Source organism: Mustela erminea, chromosome 1 (assembly GCF_009829155.1).
Source record: "Mustela erminea isolate mMusErm1 chromosome 1, mMusErm1.Pri, whole genome shotgun sequence".
In the NCBI taxonomy this organism is placed as follows: domain Eukaryota; kingdom Metazoa; phylum Chordata; class Mammalia; order Carnivora; family Mustelidae; genus Mustela; species Mustela erminea.
Window position 1 is genome coordinate 144,582,922 of NC_045614.1, and position 21,006 is coordinate 144,603,927.

Sequence of the window (21,006 nt, forward strand, 5' to 3'; positions counted from 1 at the left end):
AGTCAGTAAGGCGACCAGCTCTTGATTTTGGTTCAGATCACGATCTTGGGATGATGAGATCGAGCCCTGCAGCAGGTTCTGTCTGGGTGTGGATCCTACTTGGGATTCTCTCTCTCATTCTCCCTCTTCCCCTCCCCCACTGAAACAAACAAACAAAAAAAGTATTTCCTTTCTTTAGAAGAACATGATATAAGCAAGCAGACGCTGGAAGGCAATATCTTATGGCTGAGAGAGCACTGAACTGAGAGTAAGATCCTGGGTAAGTCACCTGATTTCTTGGAGCCCCTGTTTCTTTATCTGTAAAATGGGAATAGTGATAACAATTGAGCTTTCCTGCCTGTTGAGAGATGCCTCCAGAGAGAGTGTAAAAATAAAAGCTGTTTTGTAAAAGACAGAGCACTCTGTAAATGCAAGACAGCTTTAACCCTGCCTATCATGGCCTACAAGAGAAGCAAAGCCAAGGAAACTGAATCAGTAAGCATCAGGTTTGAAGAATTGTTTCTGAACCAAAGCCATGAGATCAAACTTTATGATATCAATAAGTGGGAGGGAAGCACAGAAATCACATTTTCTTTGATCAAATTATTTTAAATAAATTCCCCTTATCAATTGTGCTATATTATTTTGGGGCATCCCAGGCAGTTTTCTACAATGTCATGGTGTTAAATCAACTAGTTGGCAAAATAGTTGCAAGTACTGAGGTTCCCCTTTCTCTTCAGCACAGAGAAGGGACACCAAAGGAATGGTCAAGAATGTATTTCTATCTGGGTCTCAAGTAAAGATGGCCATTGGTACCAGTTCGGACTAGACTGAGGATAATCACAGAACATGCACATAGCTACATCTCCTCACCATGGCAACCATCAGCAAGCAACCACAGCACCTTTTCCCTCTGTAAGCCTGGAGATGGCCTCGGAACCCTTCTAACTCAATGATACCTTGATGAGATCAGGGAGAAAGCCATCTGTTGTACCCAATCTAGATCAAAAGCAAGACTGTTCATAATCAAAGTGTTAGGCAGGTATTAGGTGATGCCCTAATTGCCCATGGAGAGAATCAAACCAACAACTTATAGGTTTGTGACTTCTTTCATTTTCAGAACACTTCATCGTTGCACTTAACTCTAAGCAAAGCAAACAAGTTCACAGGGTTCAACCAAAATGCCTGGGTTGTAATTCCATAGAAGTTCCTCTCTCTTCATCCAGCCATACAGGATATTTGATCCTTCTAATGCCTTTAGCTGTTGGCTTCAAACAACTGTGAAGAAGAGGAGGAAACCTGACACTTTAGCTGGATGATGTTTACACAGATGCAGCTTCTTCCTCAGCATATTTGGTTAGGAAGAGCTCAATGAGCTAGAGGCTGAATCTCAGGAATGTGTAAATAAAGTGACATTGACACAGACCTTTAGGAACATTTACAAACCCCACTCTAACCCCACTTAGAGCAGGGGTTCTTAACCTTTATTGGGCGTGGATCCCTTTGGCAGTCTAGCAAAGTTAATGGACCCCTCTCAGGTCTTTAAATAAAAGTTTAAAAAAAATACACATTGGGTTATAAAGAAATCTGACTATCCTGAAATATAGTTATTGGGATATTCTTTTAAATCTGTGATGTAATAACATGTGTGCCTCTATATTAAGTATTAACTAACTAGGTCTAATTGCAGGTTGAATAGCTACCGTAATTTGGGAGTAGAGATGAAAGCAAATAAATTGAGATATGTGGGACAACTGTCATGTACTATAAAATTATCTGTGATTTCTATTGGTGACTAAATCACAGGTCCTGACTGATAATACTACTGTGGTTTGTGATCACAGTTAAAAGAGAAAAGTTACTAAATTTCTGAAAGAGGTTAGTAAAGATAAAGACAGATTTTTATTCCCTGCTCCAACTAAACATGAGCCCTCTGAATTGTGTTCTAGGATCCCAGTTACAAAACTCTGACTTAGACAGCTTTGGCCTTGGGGATCTATAACATTCTTACCTCTAGTTTTTCACTGTGGGAATATTTATACAAAAGAAAATAGTTTTCTGTGGGTTGCTTTGCTTTGGGGTGTGACAGCCAAGCTCTACTCAAAAATAAAATCTTCTGTAATCTCACAGCTCCCGCCCCCGCTCTGCCAGGGGTACATACAACTTAAACACATTCTCTGGCCTAGACTCTGTGCAGATGCGAGAAAATGGGGGCTTAAGCAGGTTAAGTGACCTTTCCTCCAGAACTAAACAATGGGCAGAGCCCTCAAACCCTACAGCCTCTCATTCCTGAGGCAGAATAAAGTTCTATTACTTATGGTCATTTTCTATCCCTGGCAAGTTGAGGGTTAAGAAGGCCAGGAGCTCTTTCTAGATCAGACTTGAACCAGAAGTCCGAGAAAGGAATCTTGTAGGTAATCAGGGACCCCTCATGGATTATTGGAGTTTATTTGACATAGGAGACTCTAGGTAGATGACCCCCCCCACCAAGCCCATGTGGTGTTGGTGGAACAGGCTCTAACAGGGTATCATTGAAGCATTGTTCGAGCTTGATACTTCTGTTTTGTGGTTGATCAAATGAAATCATGGATGGATGGGTGGGGTGGGGAACTGGGTAAGAGAAGACATTTTAGAAAATATTATCCCTAGGTCCAATAGCCTCTGACACAACGTTATAATTTAAATGCACGTTAGAATTTAGATTATATTCCTTATGTCAGCATTAAAGTTGACTTTAATGATTTATTTTAATTAATTTAATTTATTTTATTTTAATTGCAATATCACTGTTTTATGTATTCACAGGTGATCACAAAGGATCCCTTGAATTACTTACCACCAGAAAAATAACTCCCGAGAGTAAATGAAATAAACCATCTGTTTCTAACAATAGGGAAGCCCACAAACAAATCCAGTACTCCTAGTACACTACTTTCCTCTGGTTCTCTGTGCTGGCATTATTCTTGATGGCCAGGAGGGGAGAGGGGAGTTTCTGGGGCATCTCAGTTTCTCCTGAATTTAGATGATTGCGGGGAGTGAAGGGAAGGAGCAAAGACCACTCTCTACGACTTCTTGGAGGATCTCTGTCTTTGAATCCAGTGCTTTTTCTCCCACTGGGAAAAAAAAAAAATTACCCAAGTAATACATGCTCTTGTAAAAATGTAAATAATATGGAAGTGAATTAAATAAAAGTTAAAAGTTTCTTTTCCTTTGCCTTTCTCTAACCCACCTCCCTCCCCAGAAGCTGAGTATCTTCTAGTGTTTGTATGTGTAATCACATAGTATCTTCTATGTGTTTGTATGTGTAAATGCACAGAAAACACATAAATGCAAAAAAAATTACATATCTCTACATAAATGGGAACCTACTATAATTATACATATTTTTCTTTTACTTGCTTTTTTTAATTAACAGTGTTTCTCAGCTATCTCTTTGTGTTTGCACATGTAGATCTTTTTTTTTTTTTTTTTTTTTTTTTAATGACTACAGACTGCCCATAACATAGCTGGGTGTACCATATTTGTTTCACTATTTCCCGATGCATGGACATTCCTGTTTGCAGGTTGGGTTTTTGTTGGTTTTCTTCCTGACTAGAAACAGCATTCCAACATTATCCAACCTCCTTTAAGCGGCTCAAAACCATCCCTCCGTGTGTCCTTTCTCTCTTCAGGAATCAGAGCCGGGTGAGAAGAATAGATAAGGCAGAGTAGGCAATCGTTTTTCTTCCCCTTTGCGGGCTTCCTTTGCCACCCCCACGGGAGTTCCACGCAATGCACAACAGGAGAGCTCCCCCTGCCGGGAATGCCCTCCCTCCTCCCTCTCACCTGGGGAACTCCTCTCAACCTGTAAGCCTCGCCTCACCTCTGTCTTCCAAGGCCCCGCCCCCACCGCCACGCCAAGTCAGCGGCCCCTCCTCCCGGCTCCTTTGGCTCTTTCTGCGTCTGGGATCACTTTAAAGTTACCTGCCTGTGCACCTGGCCCATGAGGGGAGAGAAGGAGTTCACCGTGTGTCCTCAGCTTCCAGCACCTTGATTAGCGCGTTGCCCGGGGACACGCCGGTGACCCGAACCACAGGGCCCCCAGGTGAGCAGCTCCTGACGTAGTGTACGCTTGGTCTGGTTACCTACAAATCTCTGTTGAAGCAACACCATTAGGTTGTGAACCATCTGGATCGCATCTGAGATAGAACAAGGTGTACAGACTAAGAATAGCCTTGCAGAAGGTTAAAATAACACACGTGTCGCCGGCGCGGGCCGGTCCCTTTTCTGGCCTTGCCCACACTCATCACATCCGTGGGGATCGCTCTGATCTTGGCAGGAGGCTCCCAGGGACTGAAAAAGAGCAATACCGGTTCTGCAGTGACTCTGTTTAATTCGTGTTAGCGTTGGTGCCCGTGTCCGGCCGGTCGGCTCTCATGCAAGTTGCTCTGATAGAACCGGTTGTTACTCCCTTTCCAGCTGCAACCCTGCCCGGCCTCGTGCCTCTGCCGGGCCTGCGGGGATCTGAAGGGCTTTCCGGCACCACGCTCCCAGCTTCGTAAGACGGGAGGCCCCAGCGGGCTCACAGCTGCGGCGGAAAGGGGCCTGCCTTTCTCCAGCCTGTTTGACGTCGGAGGGCAGAGCAGGAAAAGACGGAAGGCAGATAGCACGGAAGGGGGAGCCTGGGTGGCTCAAGTTGGTTAAGCGGCTGCCTTGGGCTCAGGTTATGATCCCTGGGTCCTTGGATAGAGCCCCGCATAGGGCTCCTTGCTCAGCGGGGAGTCTCTCTCTCTCTCTCTCTCTCTCTTTCTCTCTGTCTCTCCCCTGCCTGTGATCCCTTTCTCAAATAAACAAGTAAAATCTTTAAAAAAAAAAAAAAAAAAAAAGCACAGAAGGGCTGGAGAGACGTTCCGTCTGAAGTAGCCACTAGGTCAGATTCCAGAGTTGAGGCTGACATTTTGAATCCTAAAACTCTAGGCTATACGGTATCTTGGGGATAAGGTAAGTGTTAGAGCCGAAGGACGTACGAGAGCTGGTAAGCCTTAGAGCCGAAGAGCGGCTTGGGTGGAGGTGGGGAGGGCACCGGACTATGTAGAGCACGCGCCTGCCCGCTCCACCCTTCCACCAGATTGCTGCTCCCTATTCAACCTACACAGAACTTCTGGGGGTGACTCGCGATAGGCCCTGATTTCCCGCTGTGGCTTACACAGCTGGCCTGGAGTAAACGCTGTTATCAGTTCAGGGCCCCCAACAGTGAGGGGGAGGAAGAGGCAGGAGGAGAGGAGATGGTGGAAGGAATGGTGTGGACTGGGTCTTCCTTCTGTCCTTCATTCTTCAGAGACACAGACCTATGTCCAGAAGCGGGAGGGGTCAGGGCTGAGTCACTCAGCTGGTGAAGCCGTGATTAATCTCCACGCTCCTTGCTGCTCTCTTGTATGTCCCACATTTTTTTTAAAAAGATTTTATTTATTTATTGGACAGACAGAGATCACAAGTAGGCAGAGAGGCAAGCAGAGAGAGAGAGGGAAGCAGGCTTCCTGCCAAGCAGAGAGCCCGATGTGGGGTTTGATCCCAGGACCCTGAGATCATAACCTGAGCTGAAGGCAGAGGCTTTAACCCACTGAGCCACCCAGGTGCCCCTGTCCCACATCTTTGAGAAGGGAGAGCAGGCATCTGCCACGCTTCTGGGAGAATCTTTGTCTAGGGGAGGGATGTACTATGGCTAAAATGCTTCCCTTACTTCCCAATACCTCCTCTATATTAGTTTTACTCTTTGACCTCAAGTTTGGCTCTTTTACAGATGCAAATACCCCTGGGAGAAGCAACAGAATCTCACCAAGAATAATTTCATTCAGTCTTTTCTGTAAAGCCGACTGAGCAAAGTTGTAGATGAGGAAGAGATGTGAATGTGTGTTAAGGTTTCCAACTATTTCCATCTACACTCCAGAGGAATCTAGATGCCCGAAGGGAAGAGATGCCCCTTGGTTTACTTTTTGCCTAGAGACTGGTCTGACATCAGGGACTCTTCCCCTGAGAGAGTGCGCGTGGTCACTCTGACCACAAAGTTCAATACGGAATCACCATAGTTCACATCCTGGGCTGGCGGCTCCTACAGCTAGAAACTCCCACTAACCCAGATACTTCTTGGCAGCCCACAGGAAGGTGGGTCTATGCTGATAAGCACAATCATTCTCTAAAGTGGAAGATGGCCAGGGAGATGTGTCAGAAGCTCTCCTTAGCAGCAGAAGGTGGGGGAGCTTGCCTTTTGAGCAAGGTTTACCCTGGGCCAATGGCTCATTTCTGGGCTCCTGAAGTCATCTGCTAATTCCCAGGCAGTAAAGAAGGCACCTCCTTTCCTCCCTCACAAGTGGACTTACAAGTCCACTCAAGAACAAGATCATTGCTTTGTTCCAAGTGCAGGAGTGCCTCCAGACGCTGACGACTGCCCCCATTCTGGTGGCTCTACCTTCGTAGTTCATTTCTCTGGTGGCTCTACCTTCGTCCACATTTCTCCTGAGTTATAGAAGCCCAGAATAGAAATAAGGAATATGGGACTAAGACAGCTGAGCATGCTGGGAGGATTGCTTAAAGAGCCTGCCCCCCCCCCCTTTTCTTCATGTCCCTTGTGAGGTTGAATAAAAGAAAGTAATGTTTCCAAAGCTCTCTGAGCTCCTTGGGGAGAGAGATTATGAATGCCCAGATTCTGTAGTTATACAGGGCATTTAATAATATACTAACAGCTAGACTTTCCCCTCCTTGACAGAATTTGATTACACGAAGCTCCCAAAGGTCTCCTCTGAAATAGAATTTTCTAAAAGTCAAAAAAAGTGGAAAACACTGCAGGCTTCCAATAATGACTGACCCCAGGCAAGGTTCTGCTAAGTCTGGGGGAGGGGCAGCGTTTCCTATGGGACAGGCAGAATTCTTCCTCTCTGGAAGAGCTCAAACACTGGAGCCCTAATGGGAAACACAAGAGTTTGACTACTGAGACTTAATAAGGCCTGACATTTCTATTCCTAATCCTCATATATATTCCATTATGGTGATTTTTCATGACAGAGCACTCAAAAGGAGCCCTCTTTTGTTCTGGCGGGGGGTGAGGGAGGATAGGGAGGACACAAGGCAAGTGGTGGGGAGAGGAAACTATAATTGCTATAAAAATAAGAACAATCACAAGTAATCCCAACAAAATTTCTGGAAAGCCCAGCCCTGACTCCTATTTCTCAAAAAATTCTCCCTTTAAATGATCTGCCCAGGCTCCAATGAAATCCTAAACCATGTTCTTCTGTGCTTAAAATATGAAATCCAATGTAAAACTAAACGTTTGAGAAATAAAGACACGAAATAACATTATGAAGAGCTGGGGGAGAGAAAGTTTGGTAAGTCAACTCTTTCTAAAATATCTGAGCCTGCCTGGGCCTGGATAAGGGAGGAATTCAGAACCCAGTCGTGCAGCTTCTTTCTGTGGCTGCTCAGCCATCCTTCAGTGGCTCTGGAGGGGGAAAAAACAGGTAACCTGCTTCACAAACACTGAGCAGCTCCCATTTGAGACCATTAGAATGCACAGATAATCGGGACTGTATTCACACTGGTCCGATCAATAAGAGATTACACGCCTCCTGTGAAGGTTACAGTACGTACCATCTACCCTCGAACAGAATGAGTAATTTTGTGCTATTTTTGGATGGTGTGGTTCTTTAAAACAAAGTGATAAATTAAAGTGGCCTCAGTAATGCAGCAAAAATGTTAAGCTGTTTTAAGGCAAATGGAAAATGTGGTCTTCGTGTACAAAGAAGGAGTCAGCAGATGGAAAGGTTTGGAGTCGGCTCTCTACTGAGTTCAAAAGAATTTCGGCCCGTCAGTCTGGTATTGAACTTTGGAAACTATGCAGTGCCCAGGATTGTGCCAGGGCATGAGGAGTTATTAAAGAGATTTTTTTTTTCTTCTGCATTTCCAGTTAATAGAGAATTCCTTGAGGGCAGGCATGTTGTCTGTTTTTTTCCATGATAATATCGCTGCGTTAATATCCCACCTTCCACAGTTCTCCCAGACCACTCAAATGGCTTCGTGTTGGTCACTGGCAGCACATATAACCTCTTCCACTGCTCCCCAAATCCAGGCCCTCTTTGCCCACATTTCTCTTAGCTAAATCCTACATCCCACACAACCTTCAAGGTCCAACATAGACCCCCTTGCATTCCTTACCGCCTTCAGCTTGTGCCGCCACCCCCCTTTTTTCCTCTCCCATTGCACTTAGGGTTAGACCACACAGAGGGGTTTAGCTGAGCAGCAGCGAGAAGGGAAACACCCAGGAACAGCATGGGCAAAGGCTGAGTGGGTGCCCCCCCAGTGATGCTGGGGGAGGTGGAGAAAGGGAGAGAATGAGGGGAGCGAGAAGGAGGAAGAAGATGGATTCAAGTTCAAATCCAGGTCCCTCCATGGCTGAGGTGGGTAATTTGGGACAAATGGTGTCATGCCCTGGAGCCTTGGGTTCCTCCACTCTCAGAGACCTCCCTTTTGTGACTGACTGCCTCTAGTATCTATAAGACAAAAAAAAATAAAAATAAAAATAAAATTTAAAAAATCCATCGAACCTAAATCAAAGTGGTGCCCTGGGGTGAGGAGGGTACAAAGTAGTGGGAGTTTCAGGAAATCTTTCTGAATTAAGGTCTCCTCAGTGATCCCCTTCGCAGCACCAAGTTATTTTTTGTTGCTGTATCAGTTTAAGCCCGGAGAGGTGTCTGTATGTGTGGGTGTCTGGCTCCCTCACTAGGCTCTACACTCCCTGGACAAGGATGTGGTATTTCACTCACTGTTTTATCCCCAGAATCAGGCCCAGTGCCTCAATAAATACTCATGGGGTCAATGAATGAGTTCACCCTCACTGAGCTGGTAGCATTTCAACCAACTGAGCTACCCTAGCACCCTTAGCTAGTAGCATTTTAAAAGGCACTTTAGAACGTTCTAGCAATGGTGTGCTGTGTAGATAAGAGAGGGAGAGGCTGGAACCACAACTTCAGTGGCATAGCTTCTGAACTTGAGAAATTTCTGGCATTCGTTGTTGCTTTTAGTTCTTGCCAGCAAGGGTACTCCTCTTCTCAGTCCTAGCAACAGTTTCTGCTCTGTATACTTGCTACCAAAGATCTTCTAAGGGAGCCCAACACAGACTTAACCTCATCGTGTTTGATTCAACATGATGTATCTTAACAAGATTTATTGTGTGCTTGGTATGTGCTAGACATTGTCCTAGGGACTTGGCATGTTGCATTAGAGCTCTCCAGAGAAACAGAGACAATAGGATATATATGTACATATATATGAAATGATTTATTATAAGAGTTTGGCTCCCACTATTATCCTTATTATTTGGGAGGAGCCAGGATTTCGGCCTGTCTGACGTCAGAGCCAATAGGTTTAACAAGTACTGTATACTAGATACCTCACCCTGCCTTGGAAAACGATTCTAGGGTTTTCCTTCATCCTTGCAAGTGATTTTCATTTTATTTTATCAAATAAGATAACTTAGCAGCATCAAATAAAAAATTTAAAAGTAGTTTATTATTTTTATCTGTTACTTTCTAGTCCTCACTCACTTTTACATGTAATTTCAAAAAGGACCAGGTTTGCCTCAATTTTATACACAAAGTTAGAAGTGATGCTGGCATAAAGAGTGTCACCCTCATTTGGCCCTGGTTAGTCATTCATAATAATAATGATAAAATAAGAGACGCCTGGGTGGTTTAGTGGGTTAAGCCACTGCCTTCGGCTCAGGTCATGGTCTCAGGGTCCTGGGATCGAGCCCCACATTGGACTTTCTGCTTGGCTCCCCTTCAGTCTCTGCCTGCCTCTCTGCCTACTTGTGATCTCCCTCTCTCTGTCAAATAAATAAATAAAATCTTTGGGAAAAAAAAAAAGAACAGGCTTGTAACACCTTTGTTCTCAGCCTCCTCTTTAAAAAAAAAAAAAGATAAAATAACATAAAATTATTATTACCAATTGTGTTAAATAATTATTTAATGAATATTTAATATTATTAAATTAAATTAATATTAAATAAAACACTCTCTTCGTCTGCAGTTCAGTTTCCTGAAAAGGAGCCCAAAAAGGTGAATCTGTTAGTTATCACAGAAGACATTTATATCAACTTCTCTTCAGATCAAGGGAATATAAGATATCAAATGTTGGATTTGAATGATAGGAATACAGGTAATTTTGGGGGCTCCTAGGTGGCTCAGTTGGTTGAGGATCCAACTCTTGATTTCAGCTCAGGTCACGCCCTGTGATCCAGCCCTGTGATAGGCTCCGCACTGGACGTGGAACCTACTAAAGATTCTCTCTCTTCCTCTGCCCCTCTTGGCTACTCTCAAAGAACAAAAAACAAAAACAACCCCCCCCCCCAAAACCAGATAATTTTCTTTTGGTCTCTCTTTTCTGCCCTTTTTTACATATCATAAGAGAAATGTTTATAATTCACTTTGTTTTTTCTTATGTTGGACAATTACAGCATTAATTAAAACAAGACAAAACTGGGCCAAACTGCCCCTAAGAAATACTTCCTGTGGCTGAAGGAACACCAGGGCTGGTCTACAAGCCATCTCCACTTCCAAAGGCCTTTTAGCACCTTCCTTATCACATCTTAGTCCACAACAGAGCCGGAACATACAGATCCCAACATCGATATCCCAACACATTGATTTCCTCCAAGATTCTTAGTTACTTAGTGACAGGCCAAGGAACAGAGCCCAGGCATCTAGATTCCCCACCCCCTTATCTGCTAATTATACCCCAAATCAGCCAGCTTTCTGAATTTTTTTCTTTTCTTTTCTTTTCTTTTTTTTTTTTAAGATTTTATTTCTTTGAGAGAAAGAGAGTGAGAAAGAACATGAGAGCACGGTGAGGGGTAGAGGGAAAAGCAGACTCGCCACTGAGCAGCAGTCCTGATACGAGGTTCAATCCTGGAACCTGGGATCATGACATGAGCCGAAGGCAGATGCTTAACTGACTGAGCCACCCAGGTGCCCCTGAAATTTTTTTCTAAAAAGGTTTCATCACATGCATTTTCCTGCTTCATATTGGGTCCCCGGGTTCATGGCTATAGGAACATAAATACAGTAATTAGGAGCAAGGGTAGCAAAAACATGGTGTGCCCTCACCCTCCTCAACTATGGCTGACATCATTCATGGGTCAGGGAACTCTCTTCCCTGAGCTCAGCTTTCCTTTAGATTCTTCTCAACATAGTGCTCCAGGCCTCCGCTACAAACAGCTGGCTCCCAGGGTGAGTCTTCTTGCTCTACCTGGATAGGGTAGTGATGTCCACCTTGATTCTTTCTCTTCCTTACATCTGGCCTTGGCTCTATACTGGTCATGGCTATAAACTTGCACTTCTTTCTCACTCTGCTTGAGAGAACAGATTTTGAAAACGGATCTTCAGGCTGGAAGCTACTTTCATCCCAAAGCAGGTTCCTGGGGCATGAGACCTGGGGAGTCACATCTAACCTGTTTATTGTGCCTGCTTTGAAAGCCTTAAATGACCAGTTCAGGCTCACACAGCTGGATTCAGGGCAGAACAAAAGCCACCCGCAGGTGAGCCGGCTCTTCGTCCAGTGCTCTTCACCACTGCCTATCTGACTCTGGGCTTTATCAGACAGAACAGAGAAAATGTTCCTGGGATCTGACATGTGTAAACACTCCTCCATCACCCTGGTCATGGCCGCTTGCCAAGATAGGACTGAGGCCAGATTTAGTGGGTCCTTCAGCCCGGTGACCCTGATGGAAACAATCCCGTGATGTAGAACAGAGGGAGCGGGAGAAAAATGTGCTGTCCTACAAAGAACAAAGCCTGGGATGATTCATTCTCCTGATCCTGGTGATTTACCCCGGGATGCCGGTCACTCATAATGGCTGTCAGCAAATTTGCTGGAATTCTGAATGCTTGTCCTGAACATATAATCCCCTAGTTACTTCCTCATTGTTCCCAAACGTTCAGAGCTTTCCTGGGAATGCTTTCCTGGTTGCCCTCTTAGTACTGTGCAAGAGAACTTTTTAAAATGCCAAATAGTCCGGAGGCCTTGGGTAACTCCCTTAGCTTCCCTGGGCCTCAGCTCCTCAGCATCCTTAAAAATCAGGAATTGAACTCACTGGCCTGAAAGTCCTATGACAAGACACATTTGAGGAAACCTTTTAAATAGTAAAAACTTGTTTGAGTTTTCTCTATCTTAAAACTTGTCTGATTATCTATGTGTTAACTGAACCAGGCAGGTAAGGTGGGTGGGGCAGGGTGGGCCAGGGCCTGGCTGTGGGCATAGCCTCTGGCGTGTGGGCCCCCACCAAGCTCTCACTTCCCTGCCTTGGGTCTCCCACCATACCCTGGAGGGATCACTTATGTTCAGTTCATCACGACTTATTTCTTGCCAAATTTAGTAAATTCTTACAAAGTAAAAGAAAAGTAAATGACATAAACACCATGAAAGTATTATGAAAAATCAACAAAGCAGAGTATGTGTATATACAAAGTCATATGAATACAAGTAAATATTTACATGGAAATGTAAACATTTACAACATTCCATTTTTAAGGGGACACGTTGTAGGTGTCCCCCCACCCACAAGGTGTATTTAGTTTTATTTACAGAAATGGGATCAGTTGGAACACATTACTCTGTAACATGCTTTTTTTGCACTAAACAATATGTCTTAGAGTGCTTTATTATATCAGCTCATGAAGCCTTTTAAAATGGCTACAGAGTCCCTTGTGTGGATATATCACATCATGTTTTAGCTACTCCTTTTGGTCAACCACTTCTTCATTGATGGATATTTAGTTTGCTTCTAGGGTGTTGCTATTTCAAAAAAAAAAATATGGCAATAAACAAATATTCTTGCCCATATGTCTGACCATAAGCAAAAGAATTGGGTTTATAGAAATGCACGTTTTACATCTGAAAGATTCTGCCCACTTGTCCTTCTGTATGGTAATACGAATGGGAATACCCATTTCCCCATCTCATTGATCTTCCATTGTTGTTTTATATTTGCATTTTCTTTATTACCAGCAAGGCTGAGCACATTTACATGTTCATTTGGCTGTTTATATTTCTTTCATGGATTGCCTATTTATACCCCTTGCTTATTTTTCACTTAGGTTGCCTTTTTTCTTATCAATCTGTAGGAGTTGAAAAAGGTTTTTAATCAGCTCGTGTACTCATCACCCAGTTCTGATACTGTCGACTCAGGGCCAGTATATTCTCCTATCCATTTCTACCCCATGCATGGATTCTTCTGAAGCAAATCCCCAACATCATACCAAACCATCTGTTAATATTTTAGTAAGTAAACCTAAAAGATCAAAGCTCTTAAAATATCCACAGTAATATCATATCCAAAAAGAAAAATTATTTCCTTAATATCATCAAACATTCAGTGTTCGTATTTCCTTCATTAGCTCTTGTAGTTTTAAAAATAATTACCTCAACATCATCAAGTATCCAGTAAATTTCCTCCATTGGCTCATAAATCTTTTTTAACAGCTTGTTTGAATCCAGATTCAAAGAAGGTCAATGAATTTTAATTGGCTAATAGGCCTTCTAAGTCTCTTTTAATTTACAGATTCTTTCTCTCATTTGTTGGAGAATTCTGGTTCTTTTTCTTTGGAGTTTCCCATAGCCTGGATTTTGCTGATTGCATCTGATGATATCATTGGACATGTCTCTGTGTCCTGTGAGTTTCTTGAATACTTGTGTCGAAGTCTTGCTTAGATTCAAGATTGATGTTTTGACAAGAATATCTTATAGGTGTGTTGTGTTTCCAGCAAGGCCCCATGACTCCAGCTGTGTCTTTGTGAGGTTAGTAGTAGGCATTCCCTTATTTTTAATCATATAAAGAATGATTAACTGTGATAGGAGAATAACTGTAAAGAAGGATGATGTATGGTATCCAATATCTAAGGGAGAATACTCATGGAGAAATGAGCTTGGAGAGAGGGTTCTCCAAAGACTGAGGCTGCCCCTTAGTTGGAGCAGGTCTGGTTGTGCACAGCAGATGAAGGCAGTTGAGTTCATTGGGCTTCTTGGCCAGAGCTAGTCCACAGTCGCCAGGCAAGCCAGAAAGACTCCACGGATGCCGGCAACGGTGGGAGCTGGCGGCTGCTAAGGGTGGAAGGCCTGCGCGCAGCGTTCATGTTGGGAACAGTGTCCTCAGGCACAAGTCAGCTGATGCTGAACAGTGCAGAGGAGGAGCTGGGGCTCCACTGCCCGGGTGAGGCCTGGAGAGCGCAGTGCCGAGTCAAGGTGATCGCTGGGCCCAGGCTAGGACTCTGAGGTCTCTGAGGGACTGCACGGCCTAAGCACGTGGCTGGGGCAGAGCAAGCACCCTTGAGAGGCCACGCGGTTGGACCAAGAAAAACAATACTGGAACGCAGACTGAGAAAAACCCCCATTCTCCAGCAGTGTCCCTCCTCCGCCCTCTACTGACAAAGCTTAACATTGCACTCATTGTTCAAAAAAACTGCTTCAAGAGTCCAATCCATTATTACGGAGCAGGTACTGAAGGGTGGTAGGGGGCTGAGAGGCAATAAATTGATAACTGACACAATGATCAGGTCCTAGGCCCTTTATTTCATTAGAGGTTGCAAAATGGTTACATTTTTAATTCTCGCTATCTTCATTTATTAGGCGGAACACTCCTAGAGGGAGACACTTTCTACATCTCTTTGGTTGTCCTGAGGCACAGTATATACAAGAAACTGGCTCTTTCTCCACTGCCACCATTTCTCCCTGTGTCACAAAGTCTGGGTCCTTAGGGTTCCAATATTCTCTCTTCATTCACCAGATCTGAATATGAACTCTAATTTTTGCTCCCTTGCATCTCCTTCTTTCTCTGGTCCAATGTCTGACTTCAGGTCAAAGCTCTTTTGTTAACACCTCCTAAATCCTGACTCTATCTGTAATCCCCCCAAATAGAACAAACAGGAAGTGGAACTTTTCATTCACAAACCCCGGAATCATCACAAACACCTTAGGAAGTGGGTGTCCTCGTCCAGGTTTCACAGATGGGGCCCCTGAGGCTTAGAGAAAGGATGAGAGTGCTTCCAGGCCCCCCAGTGGGAAAGGGCAGAGCTGGGCCTACCCTTAGCTCTGCTTAACTCTGAGTCAGGAGAGCCTGCCAGCCCTGGAAAACTCCCAGCCTTCTGCTTATTTCTCTCCAGGTACCCTCCAATGCACTTGTCTCCTGACTTCTCACCAGTTCTCCATTTGCTTTTGCTTCTGAATTTTCAGGTCATGAAAAATGTTCTCCCAGAATCATCACTAGAAATTCTCTGCCAGGATCACCTCCTCCAATATCCAACTTCTTAGGGCTTACTTCTTAGGCTGTGGTGTCTTCTCAAACAGGAGTCTGAGAACTGTATTTAGCAACAGCTTATTTTCTCTGGTCTCAGGTTGACGGGGCAGACACCTCTCTAGCTTTCAAGACACTGTTTGACCTCCTCCATGCCCTGTCCCTCTCCATCCCCAACACACGTGTCCGACAGAAGGGAATGAGGATAGAGGTGAGAACATCTCTTCCTCAGAGGAGGTTCTGCTACTCTGGGGATTGTAAAGAAGAAAATAAACAACACCAAACTTGGCACGGACATTAAACACGGCTCTCTTCATTCTCCACTCTCAGGAAACCGTGAGCCAGCTGTGAAGCCCTGGCCATTCCAGCTGCGTGGAGACTGCTGAAAATCCTATTGTGGTCCTTTTCCTCTCTTCCTTCTCCAGTTCACTTTTCTTCCTCAACAACACACCTGCCACTTTTCCTTTCCTCATGAGTCACCTCCTCGGCCCCACAGTTGTCACTCCCACCTCCTGTTCTTCCTTAGCCCTTTTCCCTGAATTCCTTCCTTTCGGTCCATGGCCCCCTGTCTTCCTCTCTTTCCTTCCTCCTACCCCAGCTTTACTGGCAAAACCGAGCAAAATAACAAAGAATGGGGAATAAGTAAACAGCTGCCTACCCTCACTTGGAAGTCCCTGGAAGTGGCTTCCTTCACCTCCATTGCTAGAGTGTCTCTGTGTTTCAAAGTGTTTGGCCCTCATTCAAGGCCAGTCACAGTGGCCATGGAGTCATTGTGTTGAGATGAAGGTAAATCCAGGCAGTTTCTATTTTTAGATGCAATTGTGTTTCTGGAAAAGGCTGCACATAATAGGAAATCCTGAGTGTGAAGACTGTTTCCTGCCAGTTGAAGCATTGTTGTCTTTGGCAGTTCTGACAACAGCAGAAGCCTTCTAGTAAGTGCACAAAGGTGGAGGGGCAGGGTGAGGAAGGAACCTGGCATGTTGGGCAGATGAGAAGCAGTCGAGGGTGGAGGAGTTGGGGAAAGTGGGAATTGCCAGAGAAGGTGATTTAAAACTCTGAGTGAAAGCAAATAAGTTACAGAATCCTGTCAGATAGGGAAAAAATAAATGGTTTACTTTATAAATATACTTGTAGAAAAGGGGTCAGCTAGGACAAGGCATTGTCTGCTCCATATGTGCTGGTCCACGATGAAGTGTCCGCCTGATCGATCCTGCTGGAGGTGATAACGCTGACAGTCACTGATGATGACAAGGAGGTTGGTGATGATGGAGTCGGAGAAAATTAGCTCTTTTACTCGAGCCTAAGAAACTGAAGACTCTTCTCTGCTGGGGTCTCTGGAAAGTTCTGAAACAGGGCTTCTCATCCTTTCATATAAAGATGAATCACCTGGGAGCTCATTAAAAATCAGTTCTGATTCGGTGTTTGGGAGGAGCCTGAGATTCTGCATTTCTAATGGACTCCCCGGTCAGTTCTGCTAGCTGATTGATATAGGCATCCTGTTCATACACTGAGGGACCAGGAAAACAAGTATGGAAATTCATCTTCAGAGTATTGAGTTACCGTTGGGCCACAGAAAATAAGGCAAAACTTTTTTATTTGACTCACTCTCATGAATCAGGACTCACATCCTGGGGAAGGCATGGTAGACACTTTCTCCAACAGATAAAGAACCATTAGCTGGGAGGGCTTACACCAACACCCCTGAACAGTTCAGCAGTGGCCGCCTTCTGTAGACCAAGACTGACTGAAGGATATATAACGTTAAACTTGGGCTCTAGTCATTGTATGGGGGCGGGGGGGGGGGAGCAGGGAGGCATTTGCCCATCAGAGGCAAGGTGGAAGTTATTGCCATAATGGCAAGCAAGGCAGAGAGACAACCCTCCAGAGGCCTTTGTTAATGACTGCTAGACCACGGTGCACGTGGGAGTCAAGTCAGGGGAGCCAGTACGGGTCTTCCTAGCCTACCTAACAGAAAAGATCAAGCGCAAATGGACAAAGGCTGGTGTCAGCTGCCACAGTGAAGAATGGCAGCCCTCACCCAGTTTCTCGGTGTGGGTTGCAACAAAAACAAGCTAAGTCCCAGCCAAAAGACACAGGACAATCCACATGGAGCAACCACACACACACAAACAATAGAAAATAATTAGTTAGGATTGTCTCCTAAAAAAAAAAAAAAAGAAAGAAAGAAAGAAAGAAAAGAAAAATAAGAAAAGAAAAGAAAGAAAAAAGAGGGGGAAGGCTTTCTTTATACAGAGAAAGTGCCCACTCGGGTTCCCGGTCCCCTGGGTCAAATATGTTAATAAAGGAAAGAAAAGTAGTGCTTCATCCTGATTGGTTGGAAAGACCTTATCCTGATTGGTTGGAAGAGCCTAATCCTGATTGGCTGATATGGGCGGCAACTCAGGCAGCTCATTGGTGCTTTTTGGAGCCGGATCTTGTTTTAAATCTGACTTGTGCAGGGGACCGACTCCTGGCCGTCTCCTGATTCTGTTCTGTGTGGGAAGCCGTCCTACCCTAAGAGCCAGTAGAAGGTACCTTGGCTGCGCAACATTTGTCACTTGGGGCTTGCCTCCAGGCTCCGTGTCTCACGGTGGTATGCTGGTGGTAGGCCAGCTCTCTATGAAGAAGGAGGAAAACGCGGGAGCGGAGGGGAAGTGGCACGAGGGGAGGAGGAGAAAAAACTCTGACTTCAATACGTGGCGTTTACTGATTTTTAGTTGGGACATAATTCCACCATGGCCAGTTTCAAGCCACTAACATGAAGGGACAAGATGGTTCAGTTCCTCCGTGTAGAAGCAGGACGGTTCTATAGAACAGCTGGCGGAACTCACCTGGGAGTCGTTTAGAATTCGGGCCAGGTTTCCTGAATGATTGCCTCCTTCCGGTAGCGGGGATATTACTCCCTTTCCAAGCCTTACTAAGACAGGACCGTAATTATTGATACAGCTGCAAATAGGAGTTGGAGGAGCAAATCTCGAGGCTAGCAAACACTGTCTAGCAAGGTATCTGGCGGCGGGGAGGCCTTGGTCTAATCTCCAGGTGGTAGGTGGTCGCTCTGTTACTGGGAGAGGGCTGCTGTGACAGCCTAGAGCTTCTGGGGCACATCACCCCAGATGTCCCATCTCAGAGTCCCACTCTTATCAGGGCCCTCACTTCCTTATGGGAGATATGGCCAAGGCTGTGACTTCAACCTCTTGTTACTGCAACAGCCTGAAAATCCAGTCCTAGACCTGGTTTTCTTTTTGACTGACCCTCCAGCTGCAGTGGAGGAGGGTTCTTAAAATGTTGCCTGCGAAGCCTTCTGGCTTTTTTTTTTTTTTTAAAGATTTATTTGAGAGAGAGAGAGAAACTTCTAGCAAACTCCTTACTGAGCTCAGAGCCTGACATGGGGCTCTATCTCACAACCCTGAGATCATGATCTGAGCCAAACCAAGAGTCAGACACTTAACCAACTGAGCCACCAAGGCGCCCCAAAGTCTTCTGGCTTTTACGCTATGTTCCAAGTTGATGGTTGGCTGATCTGAGCTTGTTGTTTTCTTCAACAATTAACCAGCTCTATAATCTTTTGCCACTGAATCTCTGATATGCCAGTGCCAAAGCCATTGCATAAGCGGATGCATCTCCTTCCAGCAGACTCCATTTCGGCACTGCAAGTGAGTCTTACCCAACTTATTCACAAGCTAAAGAGAGAATCTTCTAGAATCTTTCAAAGCCCCAGATAAGACTCACAATGGGCCCTTGTTGCCATTGGGCTGCTTAATGGTCTGATTCCACAATGCCATTCCAAGTTTAACTTCCAGTACCAACTGTCCTAGTTTGCGTTTTCCTGAATCAGACTCAGACACAAGGATTTGGGTGTAAGTAGTGGATATGTGAGGGGTTCCCAGGAAGCACTCGTAGAGACAGGGAAGGGCAGGAAGCCAATAAGGGTGTGTATCAAGCAAGAGCCCTCTGGGAGATACTGGGATTTAATCCCACTGGGAAACACTCTAGAATATTCCTCAGTTATCCAGTGCCCAAGGGATGAGAAACTTGATGTATTTATCCACACCTCTTCTGACTTTGCCTGGGGGCTGCATCTGGAGGTGCTGACTCATTGGCATCCCAAAACAGCCCTCAGCAAAGAAAAAGCAGGTGTTTACAAAAACAGCTGTTGGTATTTAGAGGTGAGCGCCAAGGAGATACTGGCTGGGCATGTCAGCCTCAGCCACAAATTTGTATCAGAACTGAGCTAAGGATTATCCCCACTATGATAGTGGTAGCAGTACCAAAACGCCAAAACGATATGACCCAGCCCAAATGGGCATGGTGGTTGGAAGCTACTGGGGAAAGAGACATAGTCTCAGGTATAGTCTGGGTGATCTCCATGCTGGAGCCAGTAGGTAGATAACACAGTGGTCGGGAGTTCCAGTTAAAGAGCTAGAACCTGGCCCTGCTGTGTGGGGTAAGTCACCAGTTCCCACTGAGCCTCTCCACTGGAATGCGGGTAGACGTAATCCGTGGGTGGATTCGTGGGATAGACGAGCTACTGCAGATAACCGCTGGGCCCTCCAGGTAACAATGCCTTGCCCAGTTAGGAAAACCCCTTAAGAGTGACTCTGTGGGTCAGAATTTCCAGGCACAAATTGCAGGAAGGTATTTTAGAAAAAAATACAGCTTTTGGAAGGGCCAAATTATACTGAGAATAACAGCGTCTAGCTGCATTGGTGTGGGGTTTTCAGAGCACATTCACAAGTTCAGCTGACCCTCACAACGGGGCAATGAAGACAAATGAGGGGGTATTTTTGTCCTCATTTCACAGATGAAGAAAACTTGAGACTCAATGAGGTCAAGTGACTATTTCTGTTACAGGACTTCTTTTACTTTAATGCCGAGGTTTTTGCTCACACTACTTTGAAGAATAAAGAGGTAGATGACCAGACAGAGTGGTTGGCAGCAAAGTTTATTGAGCGATAGCACAAAGCTCCCGAGGAGGGAGGGGACCTGAGAGGGTTGTCACCGGAGTTTCTGAGTCAAGGGGGTTTTATGGGCTTGTTGTCATCTATTTTAACCTGATTAACCCTTCCTGTGCCTGTCATCCAGTCAGGTTTTTGTCCTCTACTATGGCTTGGGAAAGGGTGGAGGGCTCCTTTCCCCATGGTGTAAATCCTTTTAGGGGTGGTTCCCTCTTTGGGCAGGGCTGTCCCTGTTCGCCTTTCTTCCAACTCCTGCATTATTTCGAAGATCACAAAGCTGCATAGTGGTGGAGGAGAGGCTCAACATCACATCTTCTGATTCTGTGCCATTCAGTGCTTGCTCCTAGGCCAGTGTTTCCTATAAACTGTCTCCCATTAACTGTAAAAGAGAGCCTTGGTAGCGGGATCGTATCTGGTTACTTTTGGCGTCCCCAGTGCTGGTATATTTTGATTGCTTGACATCTGTAAGTAAAGCAAATGAATTTTTAAAAAATTTTTTTTAAAGTTTTATTTATTTGAGAAAGAGACCGAGGGAGAGCGAGCAGGGTGAGGGCCAGAGGGAGAAGCAGACTCCCCACAGAGCAGGGAGTCTGCTTTGAGACTTGATCCCAGCCCCACCGAAGGCAGATGCTTAACTGACTGAGCCACCCAGGTGCACAGTAAATGAATTTTAAAATCCCTCCCCTCCCCCAAGACCTGTAAAGAGATGCAGAAGTTTTTGTCACTCCTTTTTCTCCTCCCAGCTACATTTGCATACAA

At 45.0% G+C, this 21,006-nt stretch overlaps 1 long non-coding RNA gene across 1 annotated transcript in view; it reads left to right on the forward strand.

Annotated features, from left to right (window-relative positions):
- Positions 1 to 3,917: 3,917 nt before the first annotated feature.
- LOC116592452 overlaps positions 3,918 to 21,006 on the forward strand; it is a 65,973-nt gene continuing 48,884 nt past the window's right edge. The window contains exons 1-2 of the long non-coding RNA XR_004286489.1: positions 3,918 to 4,063; positions 5,759 to 5,840. This is a non-coding gene — a long non-coding RNA (uncharacterized LOC116592452). The remainder of the gene's footprint in view (positions 4,064 to 5,758; positions 5,841 to 21,006) is intronic.